The sequence below is a fragment of the Haliotis cracherodii genome, unplaced genomic scaffold (genome assembly GCF_022045235.1).
Source record: "Haliotis cracherodii isolate W230 unplaced genomic scaffold, xgHalCrac1.p SCAF_2, whole genome shotgun sequence".
Lineage (NCBI taxonomy): Eukaryota > Metazoa > Mollusca > Gastropoda > Lepetellida > Haliotidae > Haliotis > Haliotis cracherodii.
The window spans coordinates 58980652-58999765 of record NW_027266275.1 but is presented as its reverse complement, the minus strand read 5'-3'; the positions used below and the strand labels follow the sequence as shown (position 1 = coordinate 58999765).

Genomic DNA, 19114 nt, shown 5'->3' with positions numbered 1-19114 from the left:
TGCTCATGATATTAATCACTGGATTGTCTGGTCCACTTGTTTTTCAAAGCCAGAAAGTCTATTCAGCATATAACAGAATATCAAGCTTAACGCCTACGCAAAATATGAATTCAAGCATATTAAAAACAGCCACTGAAGCTATGGTTTTAGTTATAATGGCCCTAGACACTGTGCATATAATCCATTGCCATGTAAAGCTATAGACACACAAGACATACTTTACAATTAGCAACATGACACTTCCAAGGATACCTTCCTGTCAGCAGTAACACCAGGGCCCCGTTCCTCAAAGCGATCTTAGTGCTAAGGTGATCGTAAGTCCCATACTTTAACATAGGCTTACGAGCATCGAAGGGCTAAGATTGCTTTGAGTTACCAGGTCCAGAACCCTTGACACAAAGATATAACTAAAAGGCTCCAGAAGTCCTTCATGTATTGAATTCCTGTTGCTTTACCATTACACCATCAGTGTGTCAGAGATGGTGATCATTACCGGTAATATACAAAGCTTTGTCAAGTATGCGTCTGAGCTACAGGTGAATCACACCTGACAATATCTAGTGTTCTTTTCTAACCGTGTCTGGATACATATCCTGCTGTGACCATTGAATAGTTGGGAGATGTTTCATACCCTAAACCTATCAAGACCAACCATCCGTGTAACAATGGGAAGAACACACCATGGGGAATGTCTACCACAAGCTACCTCTCTGCTCAATGTTCCCGAGCTTTATCATCTGTGTAGCAATACCTCATATTACATTTACCTAAGAGTATATTGTGTAAACAGGAAAATAAAGATTCACAACAGAAAAGACATCTCACTCAAATCTAAGAAAGACAGAAAAACAGGCAAACAAGTGAATATATTAGAAGTGAAAATTGAATATTAAAATGTAAGCAAGCATAACGCCAACTAGCACACGATGTTCGGTCAGCTGTCAGGGTCAGACATTCGGCTTGACACACTGTCACCTGGTCAGTATGCGAGGTCAGATGTGACCGATTAAATCGTGACAATACCGTCACGCCCGTCAGACTGACCGAACTGTCATAACACACAAGCTATAACATACAGCCAATACCTTCTTCTTCTTTTTATCCCTCAATGAACTGATGGTTTGAGCTCTGGGCCGGAATTTCTACAGGTACCGAACATCAAACAGTCACTAGTGGAGCATGACAACTGCACACACTCCAATCTCAAATCGTACATGCACTGTCGAGCATCAACACAAGTGTTCCATCCTGAGCATGCTCAATACACACTAAGGTAGACGCACCTTGATTATAATTAACGAGCATTACCTGCACACACACACAAATGGCATCTCCCAGCGACAGTCACATGCAAACGAGGCTAGACTTGAAATCAATAGAAGTTATTGATTTTGTTCATTTTCCTACATAATAGGCCGCAGCTGTAGGCGTAGTGTTTTTATCTGGGTAATACGAAGTCATGCCGAGCCTGTCTTTGTTCACTGCAAACTCATTACACTTACACACTCTAGCATGAGGTAGCTATCGGAAGATGTAGAATGTATCACTGGTACACAATTACCAAACAAAATGGACATTTTGAATTGGTTTATTCTTAATATGGAGCCGTCATATAGCTGCACTATTGCTGAGTGTGGCAATAAACAACAAAAAACAAAACTTAATATGGAAAATGGAACATAAATCTGATCGTAAAATTCCTATTATTATTATTCCCTTTATTATCACTTGTAATGGTGAACAAATTCTTTAATGTTTCATAAGAACAGACATAATATTCCTAAAATAGAGGTTTTAATCTAAAGAACATGAAAAATAATTGGACAGCTTATAAAGAAATTTGTTTTTTGGGTAATATATAGGGAAAAGTACATCTTGTTTCTCTCTGCTGGGCGGTCGGTTAGCTTAGTGGTTAAAGCGTTCACTCGTCACGCCAAGACCCGGGTTCAATTACCCACGTGGGTACAATATGTGAAGCCCATTTCTGGTGTCTGGTGATATTGCTGGCATATTGCTAAAAGCTGCGTAAAACCATACTCACTCACTCACTTACTTACTCACAGCTATTTTGGCTGTTTACCATAAACAGGAACTTATCTTCCGTAACATCTGACCAGCCAATCAGTATTGATCAGTGTTATACAAGCTCATCCACATGTCTGAGGAGATCAGGAGACATGTGTAGCCTGTTATAACTCCAGACAAAGCTGAACATTGATTACCATAGAAACCTGTGAAGAATGGCCACCACGTGTTGATTGACCGAACAATATATTGATCTTATCTGGGTGTCACCCCATTGCCGATATTTACTTAGCAAAAAGAACATTTCAATGGTAAAGGATGTGAGGTCATCCGAACAAACCTCCCTAAGTAATTTCTCGAGTGAGTGGTTTCAAATTTCTATGATGTAAACTCAGTTGGTTCAATAAATATCACTTAGGTATTTTGTCGTCAATAATTGACTGGTTATTTACGATCAGATACATAGTCCTGCCTCGCCGCATGTTGAAGTCTCTATTTTTAGCATGCTGTTACAAACATAGGTTGTCCTCAGTATCTTAAACTCTTGCATACATCACACACATTTTAAAAGCTCAGAACAATGTCAAAGATAAATTGCAACATGCTAATTAAACAGGCTCTGATTAGACAAATGGAAAAGAAAACAATGAATTGGATGCAATGCATTTAGTTCAAGTTGCAATGTTAAAACTTATAATGGAAACATGAAAAAGATTTAAAAATTCATGCTTAAAAAGTCCAAAATTAAAACATGAAATTGTATTAAAAAAAACTTACCGTCTTTGCTTCCCGCAGTGCAATGGACGAAAATCCTGGTTCATAATCCATAATACTTCTCGGTTGGTTCCTGTAAACCTCGATTGAGGATTTGGCGTGGGTCGGAGTCCAGAAGCTGTGAATTAACAAGTAAATAGTCAGAATATGTTTTGACATGGGCAGTAAGTGATTTGTACCTTTGTAACATACGTACAGGAAATTCAGGTTCAACCTTGGTTGGCTTCGGGCAAATTTGGGAAAACTTTCACATTTACAGTTAATTGGTAGGAAGTCTTACATAGTTCTTGGACTGTTTCTATATCTAGACTAGCAGTGACCATATTACAGGCACAACAATAATGACATGTACACTGTTTCAGAACACAACAGAAAATGAAAAGACATAAACAATACTAACATAAAACTAATATCAGGCACATCATTCCACAAAAGGATTTTAAAAATGAAAATAGGGATTATAAAAAAACACTTATATTTTTCTTAATTAAATAATTTTTAAAAAAAGAAAAAATAAGGTTCCTAAATTTCTGAAAATAAAACAGTATGATAAACACTACTGAAAATTAAATACTTTTTCTCCATTGGAGGAAAACAGAAGAATATGCCTACAGTAATTCTTTGATCGACACTAAGAAGAGGCAAGAAGATTATATAAAAAAAATTATGGATAACGTTTTTATTGTTTGTCATGGCATTTCAATTTTACCTCTAGCTCATTCACATACTGAATACAGATTCACCAAGAACAAAAGACGAGCAGGGCAAGAAGTAGCCCTTATACATAGCTACAAACAATGAAGAAATTGTAATCAATAAAATGGTTCATGTCTTCATGCCTATAATGCTACAGCATGCTTCATGCGCCACTAGACATCGGTGTAGAATATACCTGGGTAGTGTGGGTATTGAACTGGCAGCAGGGAGAGAAACAGTGACACATACAGATACTATATACACAGTGCAGTTGGGACCATCACATACTACCTACAATATAGCTGATATATACCTAATTACATAAAATAATTTAAATCTTTATGAAAACAAATTTGATGATGATACTACATGATTTCAACATACAGTAGACTACAGTTAAAACGAACACGCTTATAACGAACTGACGGATGTAACAAACTCACTTTTTGGTCCCAACTATTTGCTGTAGTTATGCTGAATATATGCTTATAACGAACTACGGTTATAACGAACCAAATTCGATGTCCCTTTGAGTTCGTTATAACCGTAGTTTACTGTATAGTAAAATATTGTTACATATAGTTAAAGTATGATTGGATCATATGTTTTTGGACATGATATGTTTTTCATACGGCCATGTTTATTGCGATTGCTCACGCTGTAATGAAGGGTGTGGCATCACACAGACATTGTAAACACTCAGATTATGGATTTTTAAAAGATAAAGTTGTCTTCATAAGTGAGTGAGATGTTTAACAGTTGTTCTTGTGATTAGGGAGAAAACTACGAATGTTTTAAGCGTCCCAAAACCAATAACATGAGGATAATACAGGGTTTGAAATTCCTAGTATCAGAGAGCTTCTGGCATGGGTATAATTGGAATGGCAATATCAAAATAAGTTCCTGGTGCCTGAAGGACACAATAAGAATTTTTTTTTTTTGACAAAAATACCTTATGACATTTTCAAAACCCAATGTGAACACTCATTCGTTTACAAATGAAAACGTAAAATATGAGTAAAATAGAAATGATTGTATGTTAATTTGTATGTAAATTCCTTATCTGGAATAAGTACAGGTACCTGCCATGTTTGAGAAAGTACTTTTCTATAGTAGCTTCTGCAGTGATACAGACATCAAATAAGCTGTTTCAATGAGAGATGTTTCGGTCAGATTCAAGTATTTTCATATTCCTGGTAGAATGTCCATTTATGGGTAAATAAGTCAATGAAATTAGTCCAAAGAACCTTAACATGCAGCCATACATTCCGGCTTTTTGAGTATTGAACAAAATATCCATTTCGTAAATTCAATGCTGAAATTAGAGAGAAATCAACATCATCTCAGTAGACTAAAAGTTCCCCCACCCCCATCCCCCCACTGACCCCTCAGCACTATCTCCTACCCACACATGGAGCACACCGTACCACCTCTGACTGAAATAACAATTTAATGCTTCAATCATTAAGCTACCTTTGAAATGCATCTTCCCACCAATTCAGATTTGATGAATGATTACGAGGACATTAATATAATATAAGCCTATTAAACCAAATCATTAATATGTATGACATTGATTGAAGTGGAAATCTTCCCCAACTCCCAACAACAGAGTGTAAGCTGGACCGGACACTCACAAACACCTGATGACGAATCAATACTTTATTGGCACTTTGGACAAAACACATCTGTTCTGGCTCATAATGTTTGTTTTGGTTGAATACAAAGAAAATGTTCTTGTTATTTGGTTATTATCGTGGTTACAATGAAACAATTCATCAAGGTGCCAAAATACATGATTTATCACTAACCAGTTTATTATCTTGAAATAACCGATATATATGATTAATTTTTAATTCTTGTAATGATGACTTCACACTAATGGTGTTGCGGATTCACTTTATGTTACCATAATATAATAGCTTTGCTGTCATTTTAGGACATTAGTCACTGAGACCCATCAGTTACTCCCCATGTAAACCACTGACACATTCAACACATCATGGTTTATAAGTAAACTGAAGTTATTATCATTTTTGACTTATATATATCAATTGACCTTTAGAAAGAACAAAAATATAAACCTTCAAAGGTCATTTAGCTTAAACATAATGCTGCAATATGAAAAATAATAAATATCTGAAAGTTAGTTTTATTATATGAACATCTTAACATTATATATACATTTTTAAAATATTTTTGTACACAGTTTTATTATCTTAAATAAAAACATGTCTATTGCAATACAAATTGATCATGAGCCACTGCAGAAACAATGTGTAACTTGTTTTGCTTGACCTGTGACTTACATTTTCTATCAACAACACTACCAACAGCCTGTCATACCACACTGTTTGTTTGTTTGTTTGATTATTTGACGGCACACTCAGCAATATTCCAGCTATATGACGGCGGTCTGTAAATAATCGAGTCCGGACCAGTCAATCAAGTGATTAACATCATGAGCATCAATCCATGCAGTTGAGATACGATGACATGTACCTTACCACCTGATCCTGTTATTCGCCTCTTGCGACAAACATAGTCGCTTTTTACGGCAAGCATGGTTTGCTGAAGACCTATTCTACCCCAGATCTTCTGTCATACAGACCCTGATACAAATATATCCATATGTTTGGCAAGTCTAGATTACTGCAGTATCAGACAATGAAGAGTCTCTGGGCTCCTTTTTATTATATTTTTATTAAGATAATTTAACAATTTCAGAGACTAGATATTAGTCAACATCGGGGCCAATTATCTCATATTTTATCTTTGATCTCCATTGTTATTAAGTCAATCTCATTAAAATCAGATCTTAGTTCTCGCTACCGCTAAACAAAGATCTGAGGACATCCCATTACAGGTCACATCAGACCGACCTTGCGCGAACTTTGACCGACCAATAGAATGACCAATCAGAAGGCAGCTTTCTCGTGCTTTATGGCACAAATTTCAAATTGGCGACTACGCTTCGAAACATATTTTAACAAATTCTCGATTACAAATTTGAAACCTGAACAAAAAAAACATTCTGGAATGGCTAATAGATGGTCTAGATTGTAAGGATTTAGTCCTTAAACCCATAATTATCGTTCGGAATACCCCATGTTAAAGTTTTCGAGATTGCATGATTAGAAATCCCATTCAGACTGTCACTTTCATAATCTGGTAAGCGACGCACTGATTGGTCGGATGAAAGGTCGTTCTGACGTGACCCCTAATGGGATGTCTTCAGATCTTTGTTTAGCGGTAGCGAGAACTAAGGTCTGATTTTAATGAGATTGTTATTAAGTAAAAGTGCTTCAAAAAAAATTAATGGCTGTTGGAAAGATGTGATAATAAAGAGATTTATGAATTGTCTGCCTTCTACAGAACTATAACCAGTAGAGTTACAGACACGTTATTATGAATATCTGACATTAAGTTGTACGTGGAGGTCTTCCAGACTGGTTGAGCAAGAGACTGTTACAGTTCTACACAAGTGACCCAGTACATCTCTCTTCCTATCATACAGCTGCATGTCCATTGTATTAAACATGTAATTATCTCAGTTTCAATAATTTAGCTTTCTTTCTTGCAAAGTATTACATAAAATGGTAGGAATTCATTTCAAGATTTATAATAGCATCAAACAAAACACTGCTATGATCACATATTAATTTCAATGATGAATTGGAAATAAAAATAAGGTTTGGAATGAAACCACCCTTCACTAAGTCCTCATCCAGGTTTAAGCACAGAGCAACATGAAATATTAAGATGTTTGAAACTTGATTCCATTCTTCGGACATCTTGTACGTGTCAGGGTTACTTCATTCAATTTTCAAATTGGATGTTTAGTTAAGCTTGAAAGGATTCAACTTCCACATGATTAAATATTACAGTCTGGCAATGCTTCTCAGATGACAAAGTGTCTTCATTATCAGGCTAGATCTGAGAACGTTAATTAGGATTGTCAAGCTTGTTATCTTACACTCATCAATTAGTTAGTTTCATTAAGAGACCATGAAGTGGCCACACTAACAGTCATCACCCCTATCATGGTACACAACAATGTCTGCTATCTCGGGATTGTCCCCGACTGTAACAAGGGATGACATGCTGACTTAATCAGCAGTTATTTAATTCAGGACTCTATGGTGAAGATTTCTCTTGTTTTTCATCTACATACCGTATTCAACGTAATAAGCGCCCTGCTCTAATAAGCAACCACGGCGATATTTGCTAATATAATAGCTAGTGAACAATCCAAATTAGCACCCCTTCGGATTGATCCTATGTACACAAGTACTACTTATTCGTGTATGATACGCACTCGTGTGTAATATGCACCCTTAATTATGGGCAATTAAATTCTGGAAAAATATATCTGTCGTATATAAACATTTCAGGCTGTCAGCGTAAACCACGAAATTTATCTTTCAGCTCTGTTTTTTTCACCAAAATAATATTCTAATAAGAGCCCCCTATTTTTAATTTTGAGAGCGCCCTGGTCGCTTATTATGTCAAATACGGTAATTGCTACACGGTCTAAAAGATAAATATTTTGCATTTCCTTCAATGTGAAATCCTGACTTCACATTCTATCAAAGTTTCATCAGGTCATAATACATTAATTATTAAACTTTCATCTCCACCTGCTTCCCTACAAGGGCGGTTGGGTAGCCTAGTGGTTAAACAGCCTGTCATGCCGAAGACCCGGGTTCGATTCCCGACATGGGTACAATGTGTGAAGCCCATTTCTGGTGTCGCCTGCTGTGATATTGATGGAATATGAAAGCGGCGTAAAACCAAACTCACTCACTCACTCACTGCTTCCATACAAACCACTGCCTCACATTATTTTGTTGTCCCGCAGTATTTACAGCTGAAGATGTTCACTATACATGTTCACTTCTCTACTTCTCTAATGAGATATACCTTCAACTGCTTCACAGTTTACAAACATCGGTGCCTTCACCAGTATATTTGATAAAAATAATATAAAACTAATGTGCCTCCTGTCTCACTCTTTTGAAAATATTGCATGTAAATATAATAATTAAGTAATTATCACCTAACTCATACTGATTTACAGGCCTCATCCTAAAGTTTGTCTGGTATTAGCCAGGTATGATTTGTTGCTACATACTGGCTGACAAATTTAATGCTTCAATCATTAAGCTACCTTTGGAATGTGTTCGCCAACCAATTCAGATTTGATGAATGATTATGAGGACATTAAAATAATATAAGCCTATAAAACCAAATCATTAATATGTATGACACTGAGTGAAGTGGAAATTTTCACCAACTCTATCATGCTGGACCGAACACCCACAAACACATGATGACGAATCAATACATTATTGGCACTTTGGACAAAACACATCTGTTCTGGCTTGTAATGTTTGTTTTGGTTGAATACAAACAAAATGCTCTTGTGGTTGTGTTATTATTGTGGTTACAATACAACAATTCATCAAGGTGGCAACATGCATGATTTATGACAAACCAGTTTAATATCTTGAAATAACCAGATCAAACCACTTTTCCTATTTTAATAATTAAATCTTGTAATGACAACTTATCCATGATTGGCCCACAAATTTGATAAGTTAATGCACAATATGGCTAATGACATCACAGCAAAAAAACATTTTGTTAAAAAAGGAGGAGTTTTAAACTTCTTATGGGGCAACTGTCACTAATAAATTCTGTTTAAAACTTCTGTGGTTGTTTTTCCTTTTCAAGATTGTCAACCCCATAATGATTTTATCAGACTTGCTGTAAGAAACTATTTCATTCGATAATATTGATGTGCTTGCGCTATCTTGATTGACAGGAATGATAGAACAATGTCACCAAAGATACGTGAGTCAGATCACGGGGGAGTGATGTGAACAGGCTCATGACGTCAACTAATTATGACATAGCTCAAAAAGTGTACATTATCTCAGGATAAAGTACTGTCGCCTCCTTTTTAGTGAAGCATCTTATCATTGTTGCCCATATAGTCAGTTGGCACACAGTGAACAGACACCATATGGATTATATCATCCAGCGATACAGATTCCTAAATTATAGTGTTTTTCAGTTGGTGAAACTATCTTAAGTTCAAGGTTTTAGTTATTGGTCCCGTGCAGTGCATGACATGAAGTTGTAGCAGTTGGGTGTACTTACTGTCGACGAGGCTCCTTCTTGCCCGACTCGCTGCGGTACCGAGGTCGGTAAAGGTCTTTGTACCTCCCTTCAGGCTCCGACCGATACCCAGATTCATCTGGAAACACAGAGCTCCTTTACATACCTTGAAATGGAGGTGCCGCTGCACATAACACATAACCGTATCCAACGTAATAAGCGCCCTGCTCTAATAAGCGCCCACAGCGATATTTATTAATATATTGGCTTGTGAACAATCCCAATTAGCACCCCTTTCGGATTGATCAATGTACACAAGACTTATTTATTCATGTATAATACGCACTCGTGTGTTAAATGAACCCTTAATTATGGGCAATTAAATTCCGGAAAAATATATCTGTCATATATAAACATTTCAGGCTGTCAGCATTAACCACGAAATTTATCTTTCAACTCTGTTTTTTTTCACCAAAATACCATTCTAATAAGAGCCCCCTATTTCTAATTTTGAGAGCAAATCCTCACTCGTCCAGTTAACACTGCCCATTCTTTATATTATTGTCTTGTTAATTACTTATGACAGATCACTGGTAGCAAATCCTTACATACACCATGAACACACCATATTCTTCAGTCAACTGCTTGTTCACATTGATGTCTTCACAAAATGATCGGAGCATTGTCAACTGGTGATTACTAACAATGACGCGGCCATATCGTGATGCTATAGAGTTTGGGTGCAGATAGCTGCTAATTTCAAGCTTGCTTACAGAATTAAGTTGACAAAAGCAGGCACATGAATAAATTTACCTTTAACCTTGGAGGGGAATTCATAGCTAGGCTTGTAGGGGTTTATATCTGAAAAAACATACAGACATTTCACATCCATGCCCAACCATAACACGTCACAAACATGTCAGGAAAACACCGATCAGTTAACTGCGGAACAATTGTCAAATAATATATGACTTTTACACTCATAGGAATTTTTTTCGGCAGACAATCGAGACTGATTAGTCTCTGGAGTTTTATATTTACTGCCAGTTATCACAAACATGTAAGAAATGAATGTACGGCAATTTCAATGAGATTATACATATTTAATTTCTGAAAAACAAATCATGTAATAAACATGATAAACATCCCCTCACATGACACATTCACACCACAGGGAGTTTCTGCTGTCTGTCTTGTTGCTCATAACCTTCGGGATATGTTCCGGTATAAAAATTATACGAGAAAAATGATAACACATGTATACCCTATACATACTCTCTAAGTATTCAGCTTCCAAAACATTCTGAATGAAGTTTCTGTAGTGAAGAAATGTTACAAGGCAGCCCTTTAATATATTTTATATTCATTTGTCTTCAGTTACAGCGAGTGAGTGAGTTGGGTTTAACGCCGCTTTTAACAGTATTACAGTTATATCATGGCGTGTTTCCTTAATGTTGGAGGAAAGCCTCAAGTGATGCAGGTCTCAGACGTTTACCACTTCGGTGAAACCCGCGAGCATGGGTATTGTCCTGACAAACCTAGAAACATAACTGGGGCAAACTTGGATTCGAACCCCCAATCATAGGTTTCTGGCGTGCCCAAGGGACGCAACTCTGCACAGCGAATCGCGGCGCCTTAGGTACAGAATGGCTACTGCTGAGACTGAAGCTCCCTGGGATGTGAACGTATCGTGTGTGGTACACAGAAGCAGCATATGATTGACAGACATGGAAACACTGCAGAAGCTTACCATGGGCACGACCCACCACCATGGCCGACAATTACAGTGCTGGTCAGAAGTAAGTTACAACAATGGTAGTAACATTTTGTTGTTTCACTGATGACATGCCAAATTGCGAGAGTAAGGCACTGATATAATAGTGGTAGAGTATTCGCATGAATATAATTATATTCAATACTTTAATCATAATATTTCAGCACAATTTGGTCACATAATAAAGAATTTGCACAAGTACTGGTTCAAACTTTTTAATTTTAAAAATGTGATGTTTCAAAAGTATGTAGTAAAAGAACTTAAAACAAAAAAGATATTATTTTGAGAAAGGGTGATCCTAAATCACTATTTGTTATAACATACTTATGACCAACTGTGCACAACTTCAATATCATCTTACTCATATACATAGTTACATACCGATACATAATTGTATATACATCAATATGCTCATAAAACGTGTCCCACTATATCCATAGTGAACTGCTTACAATACATTGCAAGTTTAATCAATAACGTAGTGTGCGGCAATATATATACGGTAACTACATGCTACTGAATAAATCCTTGTATTTTAACAGCAAGTCAAACAGAACTGTGCTCTGGAGATGAAGAAAGACTTTGTTGGAAGACAAGAGAGCCACAATGGCAATGCATAGTTTAGTCTTCACATGCACAGAGTACATTGGTTAGGTTTTACCAAGCATTCTGGGTCAACTGGGAGGTGTTAGTTCTAGTGGGGGTGGTGGAGGGGGGTAGTACGTACCCTGGAGCTGTCTGGGGTGACACCTTCTTGAGGGATAGGAACACAATTAAACTATTCACTTCATCTTTAATGTGACTTCTGACTTACACTTATAATGCAGCACATTTTTTTTTTTTAAATTACTGAGAAAAAAAACAGCTTTGGAAGTTTATCTCTGGTAAACATGTAAACATCCAAATACATGTGGCTTTTTTTTGGTCGTCAGTAGTAACCATTTTCAGAAATGGGAAAATATTATATTGAAATGGCTACCATAATTTCCTTTTTCTGTATTAACATCAAGGTAAATATTGCATCAATTAAAAAAAAAGTCATCTTGATTTTTGGATCTGTATTTAAGAAACTTGTATGCGCCGTACTTTAATATTCCTATCCCTCCTTCTGATGTCCCAAGTACAGAGACAAAAGTGAAGCCATTTCCCGGATATTTCGCTGATCAATGTCAAGGTCAACTTACTACCATTCTCATCCCTTTCACCATTTTGTTTTGGCTTCTTTTCATTTTCATTTTCAGGCTTTTTTTCCGGGGTTTTCGTTTTGGCTAGAACATCATGACATGAAGGATGGAAGTGAACAGAGCTAGCTATGTCGGTGCAGCTTCATACACAATGTCAACTACATCTTCCTAGAAAGACTTCTACACACAGGAAGAGAGTATATGTTTGAAAAAATTACATCAATTTTTTACAAATTATTCAAAACATTATGCATCAAATAAAGAAATTTAACAGTTTTGAGATGAAGACCGAAAATTCATGATGGTAAATTAATACAGAAGGATGCAATAAATGAGGTATTGAACTAATTGAACAAAAGATTTGCACAACGAAAACAGCATTCTCCAAACAAAGAAGAAAACAGAAGTAGGAGTACCTTCCTCAGACCTGGTGTCTGAGATATCATCTGGAAACTGGTAGGTAGGACGGTAAGTATTTTCATCTGAAACAGTACCACCTTTGCTTCACTTCTGCTAACCTTGAGCACATTTGCATAATGTCGTAAGGGGTAATATCAAATTTTCAAATGCCGATTTCCAAAGTTCATTTCTTAACAGGTCTTGTATCCTGAATATATTGACTGATCCGTCTTGGGGGAATAATTATGTGAGAATTAAGAAATTTTGTTGCCCATCACAAAAATGTTTTCTTCAATCACAACCCAAACCCAACTGAACTCGTTACCCATTTCCTGTTGGACGTCATTATAAATGATTAATTTCAATCTGACCTGCAAAGAATGCTAAATCTTTTAAAAATTGATTGTCTTAAATGTTACTGTTCTAACCGATAGCAAATTTTATCATTCATTAAATTCGTCCATTGCCTTAAAGGGGAAAACGTGTGACTATTTCTTGCTGACATATTAATCTGCAATGAACACAACTTGAAACTCAGAATAAGCACACTGGACTATATGCAAGCAAAGCAAATGGCTTACGTTAACCATATTCCAAAGAAATCGTATTATAAACCAAACATGGAATAAATTAATGATAAATATAATTCAAAATTCAAAATATTTTAAAACCGACATGCAAAATAAACCTGCACCATGCATATAAAACCAAAGTAATCCCTGAAACAGAAAAACTACGGACATGTGTGTGTATCAGTTAAAATGTATGTAAGCAACCCCACACCATTAGCTGTGTGAAAATCGACATCTATAGCAGCGTCACATTTCACCTGACACCAGCCATTGACATGTATTAGTGTACTGTAGCCAAAGAACACAAATCTTACCCAGATCTTTCACTGGAGGCAGGAAGAAATATAGCAAGAGATTAATCAAATGAACAATTATTGATTCCATTCAAACAAAAATTAATCACAAAAGCTTCTCAATGTTGAGATGCACATCTCACTTTCTGTGAAATTTTGAGAATAAATTTAGTGGAATATATAAAACATTTGCAATGTTATTTTATTCATGTATATTTATACTTATGACTGACAAATGATTGGTCAGTTTTTTTTCAGATGAGAACCTTTCAGCCCTAATTTGTATAATTCTTCCTATGTTTAATGAGTTCCAAATATCAGCTGCAGCAACCATGAAAGAAACATTGCCACAACGCAACAATTATTAATAAAAGTTACTTAGGCTGCATAAAATGATAACAACACTGGTTACACATTAAATACACAATTCATGTTCTACCATTGGGGATTAAATTTAGCCTTATTCCCAGTGTATATTATTTAAAGATTACATCATAAATTCTTACTTGTGACAATAGATTCTTTAAAGTTTTATTTTCATGTTGTTGCAGTAAGCGTATCTAAGGCTGTTGGGTGATTAATTGCCCTAAACAAATGCATGATAACATCACATTTACAGGGAGAAAAAGAGCTGGAATGCATCATATTTTCCTAAAGGATATACATATCACATATCTACGACACATTTTAAACAGCCCAATTTGCGAAAGAAAACAGTCAAATAGAAAAAGAATGTCATACAATATAGCAAGTCTCTTAACATTCCACAAACCATAAACTCTTGCCATGCATTCATCAACAGCACTGCTCACACATTGCAACGAAACATGAGGTGTGTTAAAGTGTCACACAAGGGGTTGGGGCTTGTGTTTGTGACAATGTTTCAGCAATATCATCACAGCAAGAGACCTATGTGGGGAATCGAACTCAGCTATTCAGTGTGACTAGGCAACACTTTAACCACCTGGCTAACCCACGGCTCTCAGATATCACTGCATATGCATGGTACCAACACAGGAGAAGTGGATATTTATCAAGTGGACTGGTATCCAAGAGTTGGTGAGCTGTTGGTACAGTGAACACATACATGTTTCTTTTCACACTGCTAGATCCAGCAATGAACACGTTCATGTTTGTCTTCACACTGCTTGGGCCGCAGTGAACACATTCATGTTTGTCTTCACACTATGAGGTACTGTGAACACATTCATGTTTGTCTTCACACTGCTAGATCCAGCAATGAACACGTTCATGTTTGTCTTCACACTGCTAGGTTCCGTGAACACAAACATGTTTGTCTTCACACTACGAGGTACTGTGAACACATTCATGTTTGTCTTCACACTGCTAGGTTCCGTGAACACATTCATGTTTGTCTTCACACTGTTAGGTACCCCAGTGAACACAAACATGTTTGTCTTCACACTGCTAGATCCAGCAGTGAACACGTTCATGTTTGTCTTCACACTGCTAGGTTCCGTGAACACAAACATGTTTGTCTTCACACTACGAGGTACTGTGAACACATTCATGTTTGTCTTCACACTGCTAGGTTCCGTGAACACATTCATGTTTGTCTTCACACTGTTAGGTACCCCAGTGAACACAAACATGTTTGTCTTCACACTGCTAGATCCAGCAGTGAACACGTCCATGTTTGTCTTCACACTGCTAGGTTCCATGAACACAAACATGTTTGGTCTTCACACTACGAGGTACTGTGAACACATTCATGTTTGTCTTCACACTGCTAGGTTCCGTGAACACATTCATGTTTGTCTTCACACTGTTAGGTACCCCAGTGAACACAAACATGTTTGTCTTCACACTGCTAGATCCAGCAGTGAACACGTTCATGTTTGTCTTCACACTGCTAGGTGCCGTGAACACAAACATGTTTGTCTTCACACTGTTAGGTGCCACAGTGAACACATTCATGTTTGTCTTCACACTGTTAGGTGCCGCAGTGAACACATTCATGTTTGTCCCCACACGGCTAGGTACCATGAACACGTTCATGTTTGTCTTCACACGGCTAGGTATTATGCTGAACACCTAATGTCAGGCTCATGCACTCAACACTGCACAGCTAACAATCGCAGGCACAAACAGCTGTTAGGCGATGTGTATTTCAAACCAGGAAATGAACGCTCTTCTTCGGAATGTATTACTCACTGACATTCATGTGTGGTGGAGGCATAATATTGTCATGTGATCTTTTTAAATAAACCAAAACTGTGCATTGGGGTCAATTCTTGATGCTTGAGCGTCATGCTTGGATGGTAATAGGCAAACTATTGTAGAAAATCTGATTATATTCAACATTGACAATATATCTGACAAGACAAGACAAGACAAGAAACATATGTGAGCCACATTATTGAAACGTTTTGACATGGGGAAAGAAGGCATCTCTACATGAGATGCAGATGTGAGAATGTCATCAAATGTAAACTGGAAGAAGCTGTTCCAATCGGTTATCATGCCATAATGAAGATTTTTCGTCACGGACTAATAAACAATGAAGATGACCTATGAATGATGCTGTGATGCGACAGTGTAGAGATTGATACATGTGATGTCAGATAATGAATGAATGACCTCAGGTCAGTTGCAGCTACTGAATGTTGACAAGAAAATTCCACATTGTGGTAGGCTGCTTAGAGACTGGGTTCAAAGTGTGGTGGGTGCAGTATGCAGTTCAGAAATTATTCCAACTGTAGGTAATCAAATGTGGATTAGATAAACCAGTGATTGATATTATGAGCAATGTTCCACTTCAGTAGGGTATGATAACAAGCAAGTCACCAAGTCGGACCACCCCATCTGCAGTCACCTCATAAGGCAATCACAGGTTGCTGGGGATATATTCTAATACTGATTCCCCAAATGGGAGGTTCAGAAATGACTTGTATAACAGAGGTATGAGATCAGAAATGACTTATACAACAGAGGTATGAGGTCAGAAATGACTTGTATAACAGAGGTATGAGGTCAGAAATGACTTGTATAACAGAGGTATGAGATCAGAAACTGCTGTATAACAGAGGTATGAGGTCAAAAATGACTGTTGTATAACAGAGGTATGTTGTAACATAGATCACTTGGTTTGATGAACACATGGGAAATGTTTAGTTAGAACGGAGCTACCTCTCAGTCCAGTCACAGATGGGCTTCTAGCTGATGACTGGAGTCTAAAGGCAGAATGTAGCTAGGGGTCTACTTTCACACAGACAATATTATCATGCACTACGACCAACTTAGTTAAACTACAAGTGTCTTATTGAATTCAATCAGGTTAATTAAGAACATGGGCACAGAATCATTTCTTCTTTTAACATATGTAAGCCTATTAGAAATACAAATAGATGTTTGGAATGAATGTCGCCCAAATGAAGGAATAGCGGAACTAAACTTTTCACACAAATGTCCAAAAATATTTTTGTTTAATGACACTGAGGAAGTGGTATGTATTAAGAGAATATAAAGTATCAAATATTTACTCCATGTAAATGAAAACAGTGAGGTGAAATGGGGTTTAACGTCGCGTCCAAGATTATTGCACTTATATAGCGACGTGCATGTACATGTACGTGTGTGTGTTTGTGTGGCTGCTTGTACTAGTCCGGACTGATGCCGATTTATAGTGCCTTTTGGTATGACGCGGCCGGGAATCGAACCCCGGACCTTCCGCTCTCCGGGCGGACGCTCTACCAGTAGACCACGGAGGCGGTCTCAACAAAGTGGAACAGTCCCACAAAGAATTACCATGTTTGAGAAGAGAAAACATCATGACAACATGAAGTACTGAAACAATGGAGGTCTATGGAGGAATGTGTCCTTCACAGGAGCATGGACACAGAGGATGTTGATGATGGTGCGGATGTTGATAATGGAGAAGTTGCGGATGTGGATGATGGAGATGTTGGTGATGAAGGTGATGAGTTAAGACAAAGGTGGATGGGTGATCTACACAGACACGGTGACACATGCTGACAGAACTGACAGGCCATTATAGAAGCAATGCTCCTAGGAACAACAGAACTTTATAAGATGTTTAACCTCATTACCATATTCGACATTATAAGTGCCCAGGGCGCTCTCAAAATTAAAAATAGGGGGCTCTTATTAGAATATTATTTTGGTGAAAAAAAATTAAAAATAGGGGGCTCTTATTAGAATATTATTTTGGTGAAAAAGTTGAAAGTTAAATTTCATGGTTTATGCTGACAGCCTGAAATGTTTATATACGACAGATATATTTTTCCAGAATTTAATTGCCCATAATTAAGGGTGCATATTACACATGAGTGCGTATTATACACGGATAAATAGGTCTTGTGTACATTGATCAATTGGAAGGGGTGGTAAGGTAATTGGGATTGTTAACCAGCCAATATATTAGCACATATCGCCGTGGGCGCTTATTAGAGCGGGGTGCATATTACGTCGAATACGGTACTTCAACATCTTCATAGATAGCATCATCCTGCTGTTGTTCCAAGTCAATAGAGAACTTTTCAGAAATAAATCAGAATTTTAATGCCAAAACTAAAGGAAAAGTTTTAGTTAACCTTCGCATACATTCCACTACAATGGCCTAACAATTCTTTCTAACAAATACTGAACATAACCCGAATGCTTTAAGCACCTGCGTCCTCGAAAATGGAGTCTATGAGCTTGTTAATTCCAAGTATCCCATCTGCAAAAGACCGGTGCACATTGCATAACTAATCATCAAGTGTAGACAACAACCAGCACCAGTGCAGCTCGAGACAGCACATCAAGGGAGATAATCACAGACATACAGTGTACAAGACAGACTCTGGGGAAAGCTTGGATGTGTGATGATGGGAAGAACAGGAATTATCTTATTTCTATAAATTGAAGTAATGTGTCTAAAGGTAAATTCTTTATAACATACAGTAACGTCAACTTTCAGTTCGTCTAAAAATCAATTTTTTTATAAATGTTGAATATTAATCTAATTTTTTGCAGCTTTGTTTTGGTATGAAGTCAGTCGAAATAGACATTTAAAAAAAATAAGATAGATATCTATACAATGTGAACATTTTCATGCTAATATTTTCGTCATTTAAATCAGTAAAATAATCTGAACTAAAATTCAATCAAAAATATTTAAAATCATGACAAAAAACAGGGGAGTGATTGATTATATATATATATGCACTGTGCATGTTCAAGAGTGCACCAATAGATAACACCAAACACCAAACACTGGCAGCCATACTGGACTACATGTACACACCAAGT

At 37.0% G+C, this 19114-nt stretch overlaps 1 pseudogene; it reads right to left on the bottom strand.

Moving 5' to 3' along the window:
• Positions 1-19114, bottom strand: part of LOC139468289 (uncharacterized) — a 187658-nt pseudogene that overhangs the window by 49307 nt on the left and 119237 nt on the right.